Genomic DNA, 19,153 nt, shown 5'->3' on the forward strand with positions numbered 1-19,153 from the left:
TAGGAAAATATTGACACAAAATAAGAAAATTTTTATGTATTTAAGAAAATTTTCTCCGTTTTATCTTTAGGGAGAGAGATATTTTTATTTTCTTATATCACAAGTAGGAAGCATCTCAAGAGACATTAGGACAGCATTCTTTATATATATCTACTGTACTGTTGCAATTTTTCGCTCTAATCCTGTGGGCAATGCCATGCCAAAGAAAAGAGAAGAGCACACAGAATCAAGGGACTGGCACAACCACATGTCAGCTCAGCTCCAACACAAGGGTGGGACTTGCTGCTCATTAACTGATAATTCCCTTTATTCTGTTTAATGTACTGGCCCATCTTACTTGCTATAACTGACATTTCTCTTCCTCTTTCTTGGGAGTTGCTCTTCCTTATCCTAGGATGTAATCCATGAATTTTCCTATTGGATAGGGGAATTTCCTTTTTGTACTGATGAGGAGATAGACACCTAAGAAGATCAAGGTTGATAGGGGATGAGAATTGGGGTCTGCTGTTGTTCTCCAGTTTAGGACTTCTTGCTTCTTTTCTTGTACAGTAAAAAATACAGGTGTTAAGACTACACATAGCAGTAGCAATATAGATTTTAACATATAGGAAGTAGAAACACATCTGTGAGTATAGAAGAGCTGAAGCAATTGTGGTAGGTGAAGAATTTATAGCTTCAGGAGATCAGAAACAATATGTCATAAAAATTTTTTTTTGATTTTCTAATACCTAGTGCAATATAAAAGTCATCATGATCTGCTTAACTGAAATAAATTTTCTAGTCTACTAGTTAGATATCTTGATTGTAACTCCTTTGATGACTAAAACATGGCTTTTCCATCTTTTTATTTCCCAGAGATCTTAGCCACTCACCTGTCACACAGTTCATACTCAGTAAAATCTATAAAGAATTGGACAAATGTCCAATGTTGTATTTTTAGACACCATTACTTATACTTTCATATTGCCTTTTTGCTTTCATTCTGGCTTCATATATAATTGTCTGTGTTTGTATGTGCATGTATAAAATACAGTGCAGACTCTCTTCATAATCTTCATAATGTGATTTGTGTATCAATACCTGTGTGCTTGGAAGTTCAAAGTGAATCCCACACACAAGAGCTAAGTGGCAAGGCAGAATGAAAATGAAAATTAAGGATTGTGGCTCTTGAAATTGTAGCATTATAGCACTTCAGGAAAGGAAGAAGAAAAGATATTTGGTGATTATATATGCTTAGATATCAAGATTTGGGGTTATTATTGGGTTCTTTTTCTATTAGAAAAAAAGAGAGGGTAAAATCTAACTAATGTAATTTCAGTGTTATTCAATATTTTATTAATGGGGGAGGGGAGAATCATCTCAACTGCAGCAAGCGATAGCATTATGGACTGATTGCTAGTTCAAATGACAGGGTCCTACAGTGAAACCCATAATTTTACATTACATCCTGTAAGAGATGATAGCAGTTCTTTACACATAATGGTATTGCTAACTCAGAATCTTGTTAACATTTGTAGTCTGAGGGGCTGTGGTTATCCTTTCCTATTCTTCTTTTGAGTCAGAAAGATAAATTTTCAAAGGTCGATTGGTCTTTATTCTTCACATGCGGAATTTTGGTTAATTAAAAATGTGCAAAGAGGAATCATTTCCATTTTTTTAAATGAGATTTCAGTTGAGTCATACAATTATGACGATATGTTTTTGGTTTTTTGTTTTCCAAAATAAAGAAATACAAATGCTGGCGTTTGACTTGCTTTTAGCTTTTTGTAGCTATTTCTAGTAACTGACTCTATGCAAAGTAGCTACAGTTAGTGGCTTGTTACTGGGCAACAATTTATTCTAATTATAACGGAAACGTTCCTAATAGACAGTTACTGGAGGATAAAAACCGATTCTAAAAAATGAAACATTTAATCCACAGTATTTTCTCATGTTGTAATAGGCAGAAATTATTCTAGCACTTGACATTTTGTAATGTTCCGAGGTCCTTTTAGACGTTTCAAATGATCTGGTGGGGCATGGCTTAGGAACTGAGGGGCAGCACGAGGGCAGAGCTATTAAATGTAGAAGTGACACAATTAGTTAGGACAGCTACAGAGATGAGAGACCAAATATTGCCAGTGAATGGAACACTACATCCTCTGTGAGATGCAATCTTCAAACACCCATAGAATAGTTTTTCTTAAGAAAAAAAGGTTGTAATAGACATTGGATAACAACATTCTCGTTTTGATAATCTTCCTATTATACTTCTACTTATCCTACTACAAAATCATAAAAACAAACAAACAAAAAAACCCAACAAATCAACCATAGCAGTTTAAAAAATAAGAACACTGGAGAACAAAAAATATCTTTTGATGTTTTTATATGTGCTTTTAAAGTTAAAAAAAAAATCCTTGTTTCTAAGTTTCCTGACCCACAAATTCAAGCAGACTCATTGACAAGCCCAAACCTTCCCATGTATCTCCCGGCTTCTCAGGTTAGAACTTGGAGAAACTCAAGCAAAGTTTATCCCATAGATATATACTCTAAGAACATATTTAGTTTACAATAAAGAGAAGATTTCAGTGTTTGTTTTCTTTCTACGCAATATTAAGACAGTCTAAAATTACTGGCCAAGGTTACAAATTGATATAATCAAAATTTGCTGGAATGGGAAAGAAGAGAAGTACATTAATTGTAGGAGATTTAACTTTTAGAGCTTTATCTTAGAGCCAAGAGTCACACATTTTGAAATCTGGCTTAAATGATCTGATTTCTTCTCAAGGTAGTAAGAAAAGCTGAGAGCTGAACATCATCCCATCTAGTTTCAGGTTTCTCCCCAACGGGCAAGAACCTTCTTAGTCACAGTGCCAGGCAGAATATACAGAAATACTTGTTGGATTTAATTGAGCTGAATTAAAATTAGTCTTTTAAAAGAATAAAGCTGGCCTCTTGAATACAAGGTCCCCAAATAATCGAGGTTTCCCACAGTTGACTGCCTAATGAATTCCTGACTCTTACAGCTTAAAAATAACTGAAAATAACTTTACTCGCATTCACGTTAAAGAGCACTTTACTCTGCTTCGTTATCTGGACTAAGGAAATCTGAGAGAATTACAGCGTTACTTAAAAAAAAAAGTTTTATAACTGAACTTCCTGTTTGATGAGTAAACAACAAAAACAGTTATCGCTCTGTAACAGATCTATTACAACCTGTAATGCCCCTAGAAGCGGGGAACTTGGAGAAACTCAAGACTTCTTCCCGACAGGACACCGAACCCCAAACGACCAACAGCTCATTGTCATAGTGCGACAATCTCAGCCCTGTTGCAACTGGGTGAATAGTCAATTCGCAGAGAAAAGCATCTCTGCTGCTATTACCCATTATAAGTATGACGCGAAGGTCACATATCAGGCAATTACACCTTTTCATTCCATACTAACCCCTCACGGCAGGGAAGCCACGCTTATGACTGCTGTAGACAGACAAAGCCTTCAGCGCCTTAAAAAAGGGGGAAAAAAAAGAAAAGGAAAAAAAAAAAGCAAAGATGAAAAAAAATTAAATTCGTTTTCTTACCAGCACGTTGCAGCACCAGCTCGCTTATAGGAATGTTGACTTAAAGGTCTTTCTTTTAATTATCCTGGAAGCAGGGAGACACATACGAAAAAAAAAAAAAAAAAAGGCAAAGAAGAAGCAGGGTGGTTAAATTAGCGTGCTGGAATCTTTTCAGTTTGTCGCAGAGTAGAAAAATAAAAAAGAAGAAAAAAGGCTCAGTAATTTAAATTTGCTCTCAGTTCAGACTGCAGCGCTGGGTCCCGCCCCTTCTTCCAGCTGAGTTCCACTACCTGCGAGGCTGAACTGACAGCTCCTGGGCAAACAAAACAACAAAAAGGCAACAGGCACGCTGAGACCATTCTGTTTGCTGTTTGGGTCTCCCTTGTCCTGACAACTAAAAATCATCAGTGGAAAGGTATTTTAAATTTTGCATTTGAGGTATTTGCATGTAATTTCCTTCCATTTTAATTGATATACAATAGCACAGGAAGATGTGGTCTGGTTACAATTGGGGGATTTTTTTCCTTTATGATTTCTTTTCCTAATGTTTACAATAATAATAATCAATAGTAATAGTTTTTTACCACTACTATCATTTGTTTAGCACCCTTCTTTGCATCCCTCATCCCCAATGCATTCTCGCCCACCTTTTCCTTTAATTCACAAACACTGAAACTTCCAGGAAGGATAGAGATGGAAATGCCAAGTTTACCAGGGCTTCCACTTCTCCTGACTCTCTTGCTTTCTTTTTTTTCTGAGCAGGTATTGTTGAGAATAATTCAAAGGACAGAAGGGCCTATAGAGAAGGTTTCATAAGCACCAGAAAGTTCTAAGAAGGGCGAATTACCAAAGGAAAAAAGTCTCCGCAACCAAATCCAAAAAGTTTGAATATTTATAAACTTGAGAAATAACTAAAAATCACAGAAATAAGCTTGGTCTACATTTCAAATTCAACATGTCTCCTATGCAAATGCATTTTAATTAGTCACAAAAATAAAACTGTTACTTAATGTGCAGCCTGTTGTCAGTTTGTGGCAGTGGGATTTTGAAAGATAATAAAATCCATCCTTTTTCTGTCAGAATGCAAACAGCTTAAGCAGAGTTTGCATGTTTTTTTAAAAAAATTTTGTTCTTGTTTTCTAAATATTCTTTGCAGATGGGGGCGTTATAGACTACTTTGGTTTAAAGCAATCACAAGTCTGGATGTGAAATGGATTATCTGTAGGTTTGTCCATTGTTCTACATTGCATTTTTAATGGTATATAACATGGGTTATATACCAAAGTTTGGATTTTGGGCATGGGGTGGGAGGTTGGGGAGATCATCCTACCATTTTAATATAAGAGTATAAGAGTGCTGAGTTGATTAATGTGTCGCACCCTATAAATAATTAGGATAGGTGTTAAAGAGTAAATGTTATATTATCATACCTGGTCCTTTGCCAGTGGCTGAAGAAATGACAGAAGTTTATTCTCAATCACATTTTAGTGTTTAATCTACTTTTGTTTAATAGTTTTGGGATTTTAAATTTTTTTAATTTTTTAAAGATACTTAGATTACATAAATGATATATTAAAAATGTAGAGGATTCCCATATGCCCCACTCCCTCCCCCTCCCACACCTTCCTACATTAACAACATCCTTCATTAGTGTGGTTCATTTGTTACAATTGATGAACATGTATTGGAGCATTGCCACTAAGCGTGGGTTATAGTTTACATTACTGTTTAAACTCTCTCTTGTACAATTTTAAAAATTATGACAAGATATATAATGGCCTGTATCTGTCATTGCAATGTCATTCAGGACAATTCCAATGTCCTGAAAATCCCCCATATTGTACATATTTTTCTCCTCTTCCTCCTCTCAGAACCTCTGGTGGCCACTGCTTCCATATCAACGATAAAAGTTCTTCCATTGCTAGAATAACTATAACTCTATAGCAGAATAACAGTAAGTCTACTCTAGCCCATAGTTCATTCCCCAATCCTGAGGATTCTGGGATGGTGATGCCCACTCCACCTCTAATTGAGAGGGAGCTTAGATCCCATGGGGCAGATGGATGGGACTACCTTGCTTGCAGTTGTAGACTGTCTCTGTTCCCTGGGATGGGCATTGTCCATCATCATTTCCTTGTTAGTTGTCCTGGCTGAGTCCAATGAACTGAAGAGTAGGTATTGCAACTATCTTGAGATTCAGGGCCCTAATAACACATGGAAAGCCCAAAGATTTAAGTCTCTTAGGGATAAACCTATCAACTTCAGAACTAACTCTAGGTTCAAATATATATTTTTAAAGCTTCCTTCCTTCACCCCTACCTCAAGCCATTTAAATTGATCTCACTATTTCTGCATAACTTGTGGAATCCCTGCAAGTCAAGAATGGCCCATGTTAATGCTCATGCCTTTGTAAAGTTAGAGTTTCAAAAGAGAAATGATTAGCAATATAATTCAAATAAACATGATTTAGTGTTTGAAAATGATTTAAAAAATTTAGCTGAATGCCAGATATCTGTTATAATATATGAGCTCTCATCATAAAATCAAACCAATTAGAAATGGAAAGGGCAGGAGAGGGAAAGAGCAACATTACATACTTTCCTTGTATTATAACCTTTATCAGCATTATTTTTCTATTATTGTCAATGATGAATGCCTTTACCCAGTTCCCAGGAACAGCTACAGAAAGAAAAAATAAAACAGGTCAAGTGCTCCAGAAGCCATGTTAACTTCCCAGGTAGTTAGGCAATCAGCTTTAATGAAACAGTGGTAAATTACACCAACGTGCTAATTATGGTACTTTGTCACAGCATACAATGCAATAAAACCAACCCATGGTTGCAAAGTGTTATGCATAGATTTTTGAAAGGTTTAATTGAAGAGAGAGATTATTTTCCTGAAGCACTCTGTAAATTCAAGTGGTTTTCCTTCAACCCTTTCCTTTTTAAGAAGAGTTCTGAAAAAGAAAAAAAATATGTAGAGATGAAAAAAGAAACAGCCAGTGGCAATGGCTTTTTAAGAATTGGTGCAATTATTTTCCAATTACAAATATTTATTACTAACAAGTCAATATTAATTACCTTAGTCCTTACTGTGAAACCCAAGCATGGTTCCAACATGCTGTAGGCAATATACAAATGTACAAAAATGCCACATGTCAATTTATATTCTAAAATCTGTTTCAAATTAAGAAGAAAGAGTATTTTTATGGCCATCAATGCTGTCTGAGTTCAATTGGCAGAATATTAGTCCTAATCAAATAACTAATCTTGACAGTGAACTTTAGAGAAGGAATATTTTTACTTGGGTAAGATCAACTAGGCTTTAGGAAATGTGTGAGGTATGTAATTCCACTAAACATCAGAAGTTTTATTTTTGGTTCTGGGAACATCAAGTGTTATATTATACACTGCATATCCATGCAGGAGAAAGAAAAAAAAAACCTTTACAAATAAATACCCCATTGAATTGATAAGGAATTCTGTAGAGTGATATCACGTGGTTTCAATCATGGAAATGTGTTTTGAAAAATACACTGAACAGGTTCATTGGAAATGTGTTTTGAAGAAATTCTTTGAACAGGTTTAATATTACAAGTTATTTTTAAGTGGTTATGTTCAGAGAAACTTATCAACAGAGTGGGAAATGCCGATTTTTCATGCATTTTTTATCTTTTCAGTTATGAATAACAATATCATTTTCAAACTACTTGCATATTTTTAATTTTTAAATTTTTAAAAAGAAATTCTGCTTCATTCAGAATTATCTTTTGGGTAGTGAAACATTGCCTAAAGAATGATAAATTATGATTTAATGACTACAAAAGTCACTGTAAAATGGTTTGGGGGTCAATAATATTAAGAAAAATTGTTCAATTTCATTGTACCCCTTAGCTATTATAACTAACCTCTTGAAACCTGAGTAACCAGAAAATATTGGTCATACTGCTGTCATAAAGAAGATTTTTTGGCACACCTAATAGGCTCAGGAAATGTTTATTTGTTAACTAAGTAAATGAAGTATACCATAATGTTGCTTATACTATATTTCGGCAACCATCGCAGAAATTTTACATGTGTACAATTGTTCACACGGGTCTGAGTTGGGAGTATGGCTTCTGTTTCAGGAACTTACTTTTAATAATTGCTTATGAACTTTCCCAAATGCATTGCAAAATGCTCACAGACATGGTTTTCTGTTTTCTGATCCTGCTATTAAGGCAGAATTAAGTGACTTTATATTTTAGTATTTTGGCAAAGAAATTTCCACATAAAAACTCAGACTATTTCCTTGAGCCATTGGTGGGAAAGTCTTTTTGAGGGTCGTTACTTTCCCAAAGCATGCTTTTCTGTACTTGTCAGAATTTAATTAAGTGACTTTATATTTTAGCATTTTGGCAAAGAAATTTCAACATAAAAACTCAGACTATTTCCTTAAGCCATTGGTGGGAAAGTCTTTTTGAGGGTCGTTACTTTCCCAAAGCATGCTTTTCTGTACTTTTCAGAATTTACATAATGCCTTTAGTTCAGATCTCGGAAGAAAACCAAAAGTGATGGTAGGATATGGGGTGATTAGATTTAAATCCTGAAAATAGATTTTCTTAATTAATACTTTCACTTAATTATGTACCTTCAAACTTGGGGATTGCAGATGCAGTGCTCTGGACTCTGAGTAAACTTTATCATTCAGTTAGTGGTCTGCAGAGTAGTTTGCTACATAGGCCATAGACTGCTAATGATTTTATTATGTACTTATTTAGGCAAAAAATGAACAATTTTTAGTTCTATCTCCATGCCCTCTCTTACCATTTTGTTCTCTCAGTGTTTCCATTTTCTCCAGCATGATATCATCTTTTCAACATTTCAATTTCTTGCCAAATACAAAGCAATAGATGTCATTGTGGAGAAAATAATAAACTAAGTTAAACAAACAAAAACAAATCTGACTATTCCAAAGGTAATTATTGGGAAAACGCAATGCTTTATGTTATAATTTTGATGGAAAGGTAGCCCGTGTATTGTTAGAGAAATGTATTCACTGTTTTTATTTTCCAGATGGTTGTCAAAATGTAGGTAGATGTGCTTGAAGTACACTGAGAAAAGGTGTCACTTAGAGCTGTGTGGAACTTTCTAGAAGTTTGTGTTTGGCTCTGGAAACAGTGTGAAGCCACTGAAATGTATTAAGCAGGAGCATGACATAATTATAACAGCCAGCAGCATTTAATATGAATTGAAGTGATAAAGACAAGACATTGTCAATAATTTTTTACCCTAATAATATTTTACATTGCTTGATTGAAAAAGGGTTTAAGATAGCTTACAGAAAAACATATAACTCAACAATATAAAATACAATTTAATATTATTGGCTAGAGGGGACAAATAAACGTATAAATACAAAAGAAACTAAGGAAGTAAGTTAGTAAACAAAACAGTACGGAAATGTCATATGCCTTTGGTAGAAGTAAGCTGCTGCTTGACTTCGTTTTAAACTTTCCAAACAATGTGAATTAAAAAACCTCATCAGTTGCATGTGTCATAGCACTCATGAAAGAAAAAGAAACCAGTCTTTTTGGGGAAGGATAGCTCTATGGGATCAGAAATTAGAGAACTTCTCTCTTAGGTTCTCAGAAAGAGGTTCCACAATATTGCATTCAACAACTTTCTTAGTGAAAACATTTTCTATTTATCTGCAGTGGGATGATTTTGGCCATGAATGGGTCAAATATCTGTCAAAATTCAAGGAAGTTATACTTTAGCCTGAAAAATAAAGCAGGCATAATCAAATTATCTATGTCAGTCCTAAAAGCAAACAAAGAACAGTAAAGAATTAATCAATTCAGCCAATATTAAGCACTTTTCCTGTGCCTGACTCTGCTCTAGTCATTAGATTTATGGCCATTAACAGGACTCAGTATCTGCCCTTAATTAGTGGGGACAAAGACACATTAACAGACAATTGCAACAGCAAGTGATGAGAGTTAGAATGGGAAAATTATAGCCCAAGAGAGGAAGACAAAGAAAGGCTATTCCTGACTGAGACCTAAGGAAGCAGGGAGGGCTTCCAAGGGAAAGTGACATCTATGTAGCATCTTGAAGAGTAAGAAGAAACAAAATAATTAACGGACAAGGGGAATGAGAACAGATGAAATTGTCACACTCAAAGGAACAAAGATGTGGGAAATTTTCCTCCAATGACTTAACTATTGTGTCTCTAGTGCCTAGAGGAGAACTTAGAAAAAAATTTGAAATGAACTTATAAATAAAAATAAATACTCTGTCAAGTTATGATGGGATAACACTTGTTTAATGCAGTAAAAGACATCAACCCAAAACTTATGAGAAGGCATATTTAATGCCAAAACTTTGGAGGGAATCCCATTTTGGAGCCAAAAACAAGAATGCCTTCTATTAGCATTTCCCTGGAGGTTATAGCCAATATAATAAGGAAAGGGGAAAAAGTAAGCAACGTACATTTTGAGAAGTGAAAGACAAACTCAATAATTTTTTTATTTTTTTGTAGATGGAATTATCTACAGAGAAAATTCAAGAGACTCTACGTACAAATGGTTAGATCTACTGGAAGAGCACTGATACAAAATAAATATACAAAAATCAGAAGTATTTCTATACCTCTGCAATAAATGTAAAATGTAGTAGAAAACAAAACTCTCTATATACTAGAAATGAAATTCTGAAGCCTTGAGTAATAAATTTTAAAAAGATATGTAATATTTTCTTGGATCAGATTATAAAATGTTACTGACATATACAATATTAGATATGAATATATGAGTTATACAATATTATAGACAGGCAATTTTCCTTAAATTAATCTATACATTTATAGCAATTCCAATCAAAAGCTCATACGTTAGAATTCAAGGAGTTTGGTTCCAAAATCCATAGCTTACCCAGTATACCAAAACTCCTCTATAAAAGAGATTTCGGTTTCAGGATTTTTCAGATATTTCTTCACATTTTACAAATTAACTTGGAAAATCAAATGACCCCATCAATAGTTGAAGCAAAATGATCAAGACTGACCATTAAAAAACTATAAAGTACTATAAGTATGAGAAATCACTCATAATCACCAAATCCTGAACATATTTGTCCCTTTCAAGCTGCAGCTTTCTGTCTGGGCCAAGTACAGGACATCATTACACATGTAGAATTGAAAACTGTCCCCATGACAGTCGAAGAGCCTCATTTCATCTCTGAAAGTTTCCCTTCTCTAAAGAATTTTGCTCTCTTGACTTTGTATTGCTTCCAAAGCTCTATGAGGATTTTAATTGATTTATTTGCATATTTTATCTGGCTTTTCACATAATTCACAATGGGAATGTGACTGCTCTATCCTATCCTTCCCAAAATAGAATATTACTTCTGCTTGTTTGTGAGATATATAAAAATGATACCATGTTGTGTTTAGTCTTCTGAAATGTGCTGTTTCATTTCTTAGAAGATTTCTAATAAGTATGTTGGTTTTGTAACTGTAGATGTATCGTCACTGGTATATAATATTTCATTTTGAATATATCACGATTACTTTTGCCACTCTCCTGTTGATAGCCATGTGGGTTGTTTTTAGTTTAATGTTTTTTGGTTATTAGAAAAAGTGCATTTATCATATGTCATCTGCTGCACATTTCTACTTTTTTGCTGTTATGGAAAGTGCATGCTTTCTGTTGCATGTTTCTTTTAGTTTTTAAATAGTAAATACTTAGGATTATATTCTTGGTTTGTGGAACACAAGTCCATGCCTGTAATATAATAAACAGGCATTTGCAACAACCAGAGCAAGACAAAGTCAAGGAGACAAAAGCCCCACTACCGTCAGGGATGAAGGCATGGGTGTCTCAACAAACAAGCAACCTAGACAATCTGAACTACTCAGTGAGAGTAGGAAAATATAATAAATGCCTCGTAAGGGTTCCAGAAGGTAAGAATAGAGATAATTAATGAGAGGTAATATTGGAGGGATAATATGTGAATATTTCACAGCTATTCCATGATGAAAATCACAAATTCAGGAAACACAGCATACCTTCAAGAAAATATATAAAAAGACATCTATAATTTGACACAATGAAGACCAAGAAAACATTTCTAAAGCAGGTTACACCTTCCAGCCACAGTGCAGTAACTAAGTATTGGACTTACCTTCTGCCATGGACAGCTTTGTAGCTGGATAAAATCTGTGAGGCAACTGTGCTCAGGCATTGGGTCTATATCCATCCCAGCTCTCCATGTCTAGGCAGAGTTTCCCAAATACAGCAGAGCAAAGTAGAGCTAAGGCAGACCACGATGGTTTTACTGGTGTAAGGAGGCAAAGAACAGAGTTCAATTTTTCTGAAGAAGCTAATACTTGCAGGACAAGTTATCAGAAATAGGGGACTCTGGAGAGAGGGGCTCCAGAAATGTATAGGTGCTTGCCTAAGACCAGTGTGAGTTTCTGCATGGGTCTAAGAAACAGTGTTCAGTTCTGGGAAATAGTGGCATCCTTGATCAATCAGGACCCTGTTAATGCCCTGAGCATTAAGCTAATATACCAGGAAGGTCATGTTAGGAGAAACAATCATGTCCAAAAGCCCCTGCAACTTTGTTTACATAACCTGAAAGTAAACCTCAACAAATCAGATAGAGATAGCGGTAAATTCACCTCCCGCTAGAACCAAACTAAGCATAATTTAAAAGAAGTTGTTAATCCAGACTTATTAAAATTGATTGTCAATAACAACCAGCATTCTTATATATTCTCTAGACATAAGAATAGGTAAGCAAAAGATTTACTTAACGCAAAAGAAGTCAAGAAAAAGGAGTAACAGGAAAATGATAGCTGGGACATATAGTAATTAAGTATAAAGATGGTAGGCTTAAAACAAAATATTTCAATAGCTACATTAGATATAAGTGATCTAACACCTTAATTAAAATACAGAAGTTATCAGACTGTATAAAAATTTAAGACCCAATAAATGCAACCTATGAGTGATTAATTTTAAAACATAAAGACATAACTAGGTCCAAAGTTAAAGGATGACAAAGATGTAACATGTAATCATCATGCATTTGAAAGCCAGTGTGACTAAATTTATGTAAGAGTAGATTTCAAGATAAACAGTATTAGTAGAGATAAAAAGGTAAATTTCCACTGATAAAACTATAAACTCCATGGGAAAAAACATAATAATCCCAAATGTGTGTGTTTGTGCCAGATATCAGAGTTCCAAAAAGTATGAAACAAAACTGACAGAGCTACAGCGAGAAATAGAAAAACTTTAAAGATAGAGTTGGAGATTTTAGAATCTTAATCTCAGAAATGAATTGACTAAATAGACAAGAAATCCATACCTAAAAACCTGAAGAATATACATTCTTTTCAACTGTATATGGAATAGTCACAAATATACAATATCCTGGGCATTAACAAATGTCATTATATTTCAAAAGACTGAACAGGAAAAAAAAGAGAAAGCACAAATTAACAGTATCAGGAATGAAAGCAAAGCTATCACCACATGCTCCACAACTTGTTGGAATAAAAAGGAAATATCATGAACAACTTGATGCCAGTAACAACTTAGATAAAATTGGCAAATTCCTTGAAAAACTCAATTAACCAAAATTAACGGAGGAAGAAATAGAAAATCTGAAATCTGTATATTAAAATAATTAGATTTGTAATAACATATTTTGCTACAAAGAAAATCCCAGGCCCACATACACTGATGAATCTTATCAAATTTTTACACAAATTCTTTGGAAAATATGGGAGGACAGAACATTTCTCCTAATTTTATTAATTTTATAAAGCTGCGTTAACTGTGATAACAAAGCCTGACATAGACAATAAAAAAAGAAATGTACAGTTCAAAATCTCTTGTAAACAAAGATGCCATAATCTAATAAAAAGATATCAAATTTTTATTAGTTTCTATTCTCTATGACAAATTGCTGAACACTTATTGACTTAAGGCAACACATGTTCTTTATCTTACAGACATGAGGATAATGAACATGGGCCAGAAGTCTGAGCATGTCTTAATTGGGTGCTCCATTTATGGTATGAAAAGTCTCAATCAAGGTGTTGGCTAAGGATAGCTTCTCCTCAGGGCTCTCATGTTGGTGGATCCACTTCCAAGGTCCCTCATGTTTTTGGCAGAATTCGTTTGCTTGAAACTGTAGGATTCAAGGAAACTTGCTTCTTCAAAGGAAATAATGGAAGAAGACAGAGGAAGTATGTGGAGGTGCTAATAAGATGGACCCTACCATCATATGTAACCATGCACATCCCATCAACTTTGCCACATCCAGTTGGTCAGAAGTGGGTCTTGGATCACACCTGCATTTGAAAACTAGTCAGGGAGAATCATCTGAATGTCTGTCTCCCACAAAATTAAATCTAATAATATATTTTAAAAATATAGTACAGGGAAGTGGACTTGGCTCAGTTGTTAGGGCATCCATCTACCACATGGGAGGTCCGCAGTTCAAACCCCAGGCCTCCTTGACCCGTGTGGAGCTGGCCCACACTCAGTGCTGATGTGTGCAAGGAGTGCCCTGCCACGCAGGGGTGCCCTCTGCATAGGGGAGTCCCACGCACAAGGAGTGCAGCCCTTAAGGAGAGCCGTCCAGTGTGAAAGAACATGCAGCTTGCCTAGGAATGGCACTGCACACACGGAGAGTTGAGGCAGCAAGATGATGCAACAAAAAGAAACACAGATTCCCGTGCTGCTGACAATTAACAGAAGCAGACAAAAAAAGAAGAACATGCAGCAAATGGACACAGAGAACAGAAAACTGGGGCGGGGGGTGGGTAGGGGAGAGAAATAAATAAAATAAATCTTTTAAAAAAATATAGTGTATCATGCAAAGCAACAATATCCCTCCCATTGTTTCTATTCAACATTGTACTGGAGGTCCTAGCCATTGCAACATGTCAAGAAAAAGAAATAAATGCTTATAGGCTAGAAAGGGATAACCATCTCTGCTTTCTTAGCTGGACAACATGATGATGAATGCAGAAAAGTCTGAGGAAACTCAAAGAACTACTAGAAATATTTGTCCAATTAGCAAGGCCAGTGTATGTAAGGTATTTATTTAAAAAATAATTGTATTTCTTTAAAATAACCACAATGAAAAATGAAATTAAAAAGGCCATTTACATAAGTGTTAAAAGACAAAGGGCATGGGGCAAATTCTTAAATGGTATGCAAAATCTTCACACTGAACATTTTAAGTTATTGATTAGTTAAATAAGAGGTAAATAAGTGCAGAGATAGACTATGTTCATGGATTGGAAGAATAAATATTTTTAAAATGTCAATTCTTCCAAAGTGATCTGAAATTTCATTGTGAGCCCAAACAAAATAGTACCCATCTGTCTTATTATTTAGAGATCAAGATGCTAATTCTAAAATTGATATGGAATACAAAGGATCAGAAATGGCCAAAATAATTTTGGAAAAAAGTAAAGTTGGAGGAATTACCCTACCTGATTTTAAGACCTATAGATTGAAGTAATAGATCTTTGACAAAGTGCTAAGAGAAAGATAAAGTTGTCAAGGTAACTCAATGGGGAAATTAAGAGTTTCCTCAACAAATGGGGTTGATTAACAGGGAAAAATGAGCTATAAACTCAACTTTACAAGACACCCCAGAATTAATTCAAAATGGGTTATAGACTGAAATGTGACCCTAAAATATTAAAACTTATAAAAATATTGAAAATTTCCATAATCCTGGAGTAATTCTCAAAGTGACAAGTGTAAAATATGGAACATTAAGAGGAAAAGGATGGATAAAGATAAATGAAGAAAAAACAAAACAAAATAAAGTTTTGATAGTTAAATAAAAATATACTTTAAGACAAGTTTGTCAAGTATAATATGGTTTCTATATAATAATAAATTCTATTCATCTGGAAGTTATAGTGCTTGTATAATTGTATACATCTTATAAAATAGGTCCAAACAGTTCAGTCAATGCTAATGGTGCAAGAATGCTGATAAAATCATTCAACTAGGACCTTAAGTCCTAGATTGGGAGAAAATACATGTTACAATATTTTAACAGTAAAAACAATAATTGACAGTCTTGTCAATAAAATTTTTCCTCATACTTATTATTATTTCCATAGGATGACTTTACCAGAGGGATTAAGCATTTAAAACTAAGCACAATTTTCAAGACTTTGACATATATTTCTAAATTTAATTCCAGAAAAATTAAACTAATCAGGTTTAAAATACTGCAAACAAATTTTTAAAAGCTATTTTCATTTTTAAAAGGCTTTACTGGCCATTTTAAGGCATTGGAATCATTCTGCATGAGAGTATAATGAAGGGTACAGGCCATTATACATTTTGTCAAAATCTGTAAAATTGTGCAAGGCAAAGTGTACACTATAATGTAAACTATAAACCATTGTTAGTAGCAATGCTTCTATATTTGTTTATCAAGGTAACAAATATGCCACACTAATATATGATGCTATTAATAGGGGATAATGTGGGAGGGGGAGGGGCTGGTTTATATTTTTGATATAACATTTCTGTAATCTAAAACTTCTTGAAAAATAAAGAAAAAACTCTATTTTATAGTAAAGGGTTTAAAAAAAATTAAAGTGTAATTCACAATAAAAAATAAAGATTTTACCAATTTGAGAGGTAAAATACAGTAAGACCTAATATTTTAATTTTACTTTGATTTTCTCATGCTAGTCATTTATATATATTTTGTTGAGAGTTTCTTTTCATGCTTTTTCCAATGTTCAATTAGGGTGTTCATAATCTTTTTTATGTCTAAGAGTTCATCATGTACTAAAGATATTGAACTATATATTTTGTAACTATTATTTCAAATTTATCAGGTGTTGCTCATGAACAACTTTTTTTTTTCATTATTAAGGTTTTTAAAAGTGTCATAAAGGGATCTGGTGTAGCTCAGTGGTTCAGTGCCAGCTTTCCACACATATGGTCCTGGGTTAAATCCCTAGCCCCAGTACTTGAAAAATAAACAAACAGGGAAGTGTGGATTTAGCTTCACAGATAGAGCGTATGCCTACCATACAGGAGGTCCAGGGTTCAAACCCAAGGCCTCCTGACCTGTGTGGTGAGTTGGCCTACATGCAGGGCTTATGCTTTCAAAGAGTGCTGTGCCACGCAGGGGTGTCCCCCACATAGGGGAGCCTCACATGCAAGGAGTGCACCCCATAAGGAAAAGCCACCCAGTGCAAAAAAAAAATGCAGCCTGCCCAGGAATGGCACTGCACACACCGGGAGCTGACACAGCAAAATGATGCAACAAAAAGAGACACAGATTCCTGGTGCCACTGACAAGAATGCAAGTGGACACAGAAGCACACACAGTGAATGGACACAGAGAGCACTCAACTGCGGGGGGAGGGGAAGGGGAGAGAAATATATAAAAAAATATCTAAAAAACCCCAAGAAACAAATAAACACACAAATAAATAAGTCTCATAAAATCAAACCTATTATTTTTTTCCTTTTTTTCTTTACCATGTTGGGAAATTGTTTATCATTGAAAGATTATGTAACCATTTCCACATATTCCTTTGCTTGTAAATTAAATATACCTCTGTATAACTCATATTTTCATGAAAGATCATATTAGAAATGAAAATGGTTAGAATTGAATAAAATGAAAGTATTGCAAATCAAAATTTGTCAAATGCAAATTTATAGCAATAAGTTGAGGAAATTTATGGTTTTGAATGCTTGTATTAGCAGAGAAATGAATCAATAGAAGTACTAAAAAGGTAATGAACAAATGAAAGATTAGAAAACAGTCAAAAATGGGAAATAAAGATAACATGGGTGATACAAGTTTTAATAGTTGTTTTCTTCAAGAGAATAATAAATCAGAGAAACCTTTCATAAGTTAATAGTACTACTAATAAAAAGGACATAACTAGAGACAGAAGAAAGATTTAAATTATAACTAGAGAAAACCATCAAAAACTTGATGCAAATATGCTGCCACTGTAGCTTACCTGCCTCAGAATGGCGTTCTTAATTGTGAAACTTTAAAAGAATTCCTAAGGAATGTCTAATATGATTGTGATACTTTGAAGCTGTATGTACCCCAGAAAAGTATGTTCTTAAAGTTATTCCATTTCTGTGTGCATAGAACCATCATAAATAGAATCTCAAGATATGACCCATATCATTTGGGGTAGGTCTTAATCCTCTTATTAGAGGCCTTTATAAGAGAATGAAATTCAGATGAGGAGAGAAAGTCACAGAAGCAAGACACTGAAAGCTGAAGAACCTGGAGGAAAAGGGAGAGACCAGCAAATGCCATGCGTCTTGCCAAGTGACAGACTGGCAAGCTGGTCTTCAGGAAGACAGCATAATTTTATGATGCCTTGATTTGGACATTTTCATGGCTTCAAATCTGTAAGCTCATAAGCTAATAAATTTCATAGTTAAAGCCAGCACATTTTTTATTATTTGCTTTCTGTAAGGTAGCAAATTAGAGCAATGACCATGTCTTTTCAGGTTTGTACTTATGCCCTAGACCAGAAAAAAAGAAAAGAAGAAAGATATAGAGGTATAAGATATAGAAAGTTAGAAATTAATCTTATTATTTATTCACAGAAGATATAATAGTTTAAGAAGAAAATGGTTATTAATCAATTGATTATGAGTAATATGGACATTTTAAAGTGAAGCTGGTACGGGATTAATATAAAAACTGCATTACATATGTAAACAACAAACTAGAAACAAATATCACAAATATATTTAGGCCATTGCAAATAACCATAATATTATAAGAAATAATTGTAAAAAATTTCATGCAAGACAAGAAGGAGAAAAACAGGTAATTGAGATATGTAAATAAAAACCTAAATAAAGAGATATTCATGTTTATGAATTGTGTCAGATTATAAATATTTAGTTCTTCCTAAAAATGAGCTATGTATGCATTGATATTTCAATCAAAATATCGTAAGTTCAATTTGTGGACTTTATAAACATTGCCACATTTATAAGGAAAAATGAAGTCCAATAATTGCACAAAAATTTCCGAAGAAGGGTAAAATATGTTTATGTGTAGTGGATTTCTCAACCAGGTAAAAAGTTCTTTCATTAAGCTATAAACTATGTAGTATTGGCCCAGAGATAGAGAAATCGATCAGTGAAATAAAACAGAGAGCTTATAAACACGAATCCATACATGAAAACTCGTGTCTATTGTCACACCAACTTTTCAGTAAAATGGATTTTTAGTTCAAAGTTATATTCTGTGGGATCTTATACCCATAAAATGAGCATCCTTGAACCCTCCTAGGATGGTAGTTGCAGAAGCACTGAAGTTATATAAGGCAAATCCATATCCTGAGTGGGTGTCAGTTCTGGTAAGAATTAATAACTGCTCATTCTAGGATAAAAGAAGTCTTATGCAATAGATCTACTACCAAATATCTTGCTGACCTCCATGCAAGATGGTATTATATCTGCAGCACTGGTTTGGGCCCTGCTGCTGATAGAGTTGGACATTCAGGAGAATATTCACTTGAGTCTTGCTAAGAAACAGCTAGGTCCTGGTCTCAAGCATAGCTTTCATCTCTGTCACC

General features: G+C 34.3%; 1 protein-coding gene across 4 annotated transcripts in view; it reads right to left on the reverse strand.

The window, feature by feature from the left end:
• CELF2 (CUGBP Elav-like family member 2) overlaps positions 1 to 4,018 on the reverse strand; it is an 840,440-nt gene extending 836,422 nt beyond the window's left edge. For 3 of the 4 annotated variants that reach the window (XM_071210074.1, XM_071210070.1, XM_058282424.2), the window contains exon 1: positions 3,563 to 3,937. The gene's annotated coding sequence lies outside the window, so the exon portion shown is untranslated. Of the gene's footprint in view, positions 1 to 3,562 lie in introns of all 4 variants that reach the window. The other variant, XM_071210072.1, reaches the window with a different exon arrangement.
• Positions 4,019 to 19,153: the final 15,135 nt, after the last annotated feature.

Source organism: Dasypus novemcinctus, chromosome 20, assembly GCF_030445035.2.
Source record: "Dasypus novemcinctus isolate mDasNov1 chromosome 20, mDasNov1.1.hap2, whole genome shotgun sequence".
Lineage (NCBI taxonomy): Eukaryota > Metazoa > Chordata > Mammalia > Cingulata > Dasypodidae > Dasypus > Dasypus novemcinctus.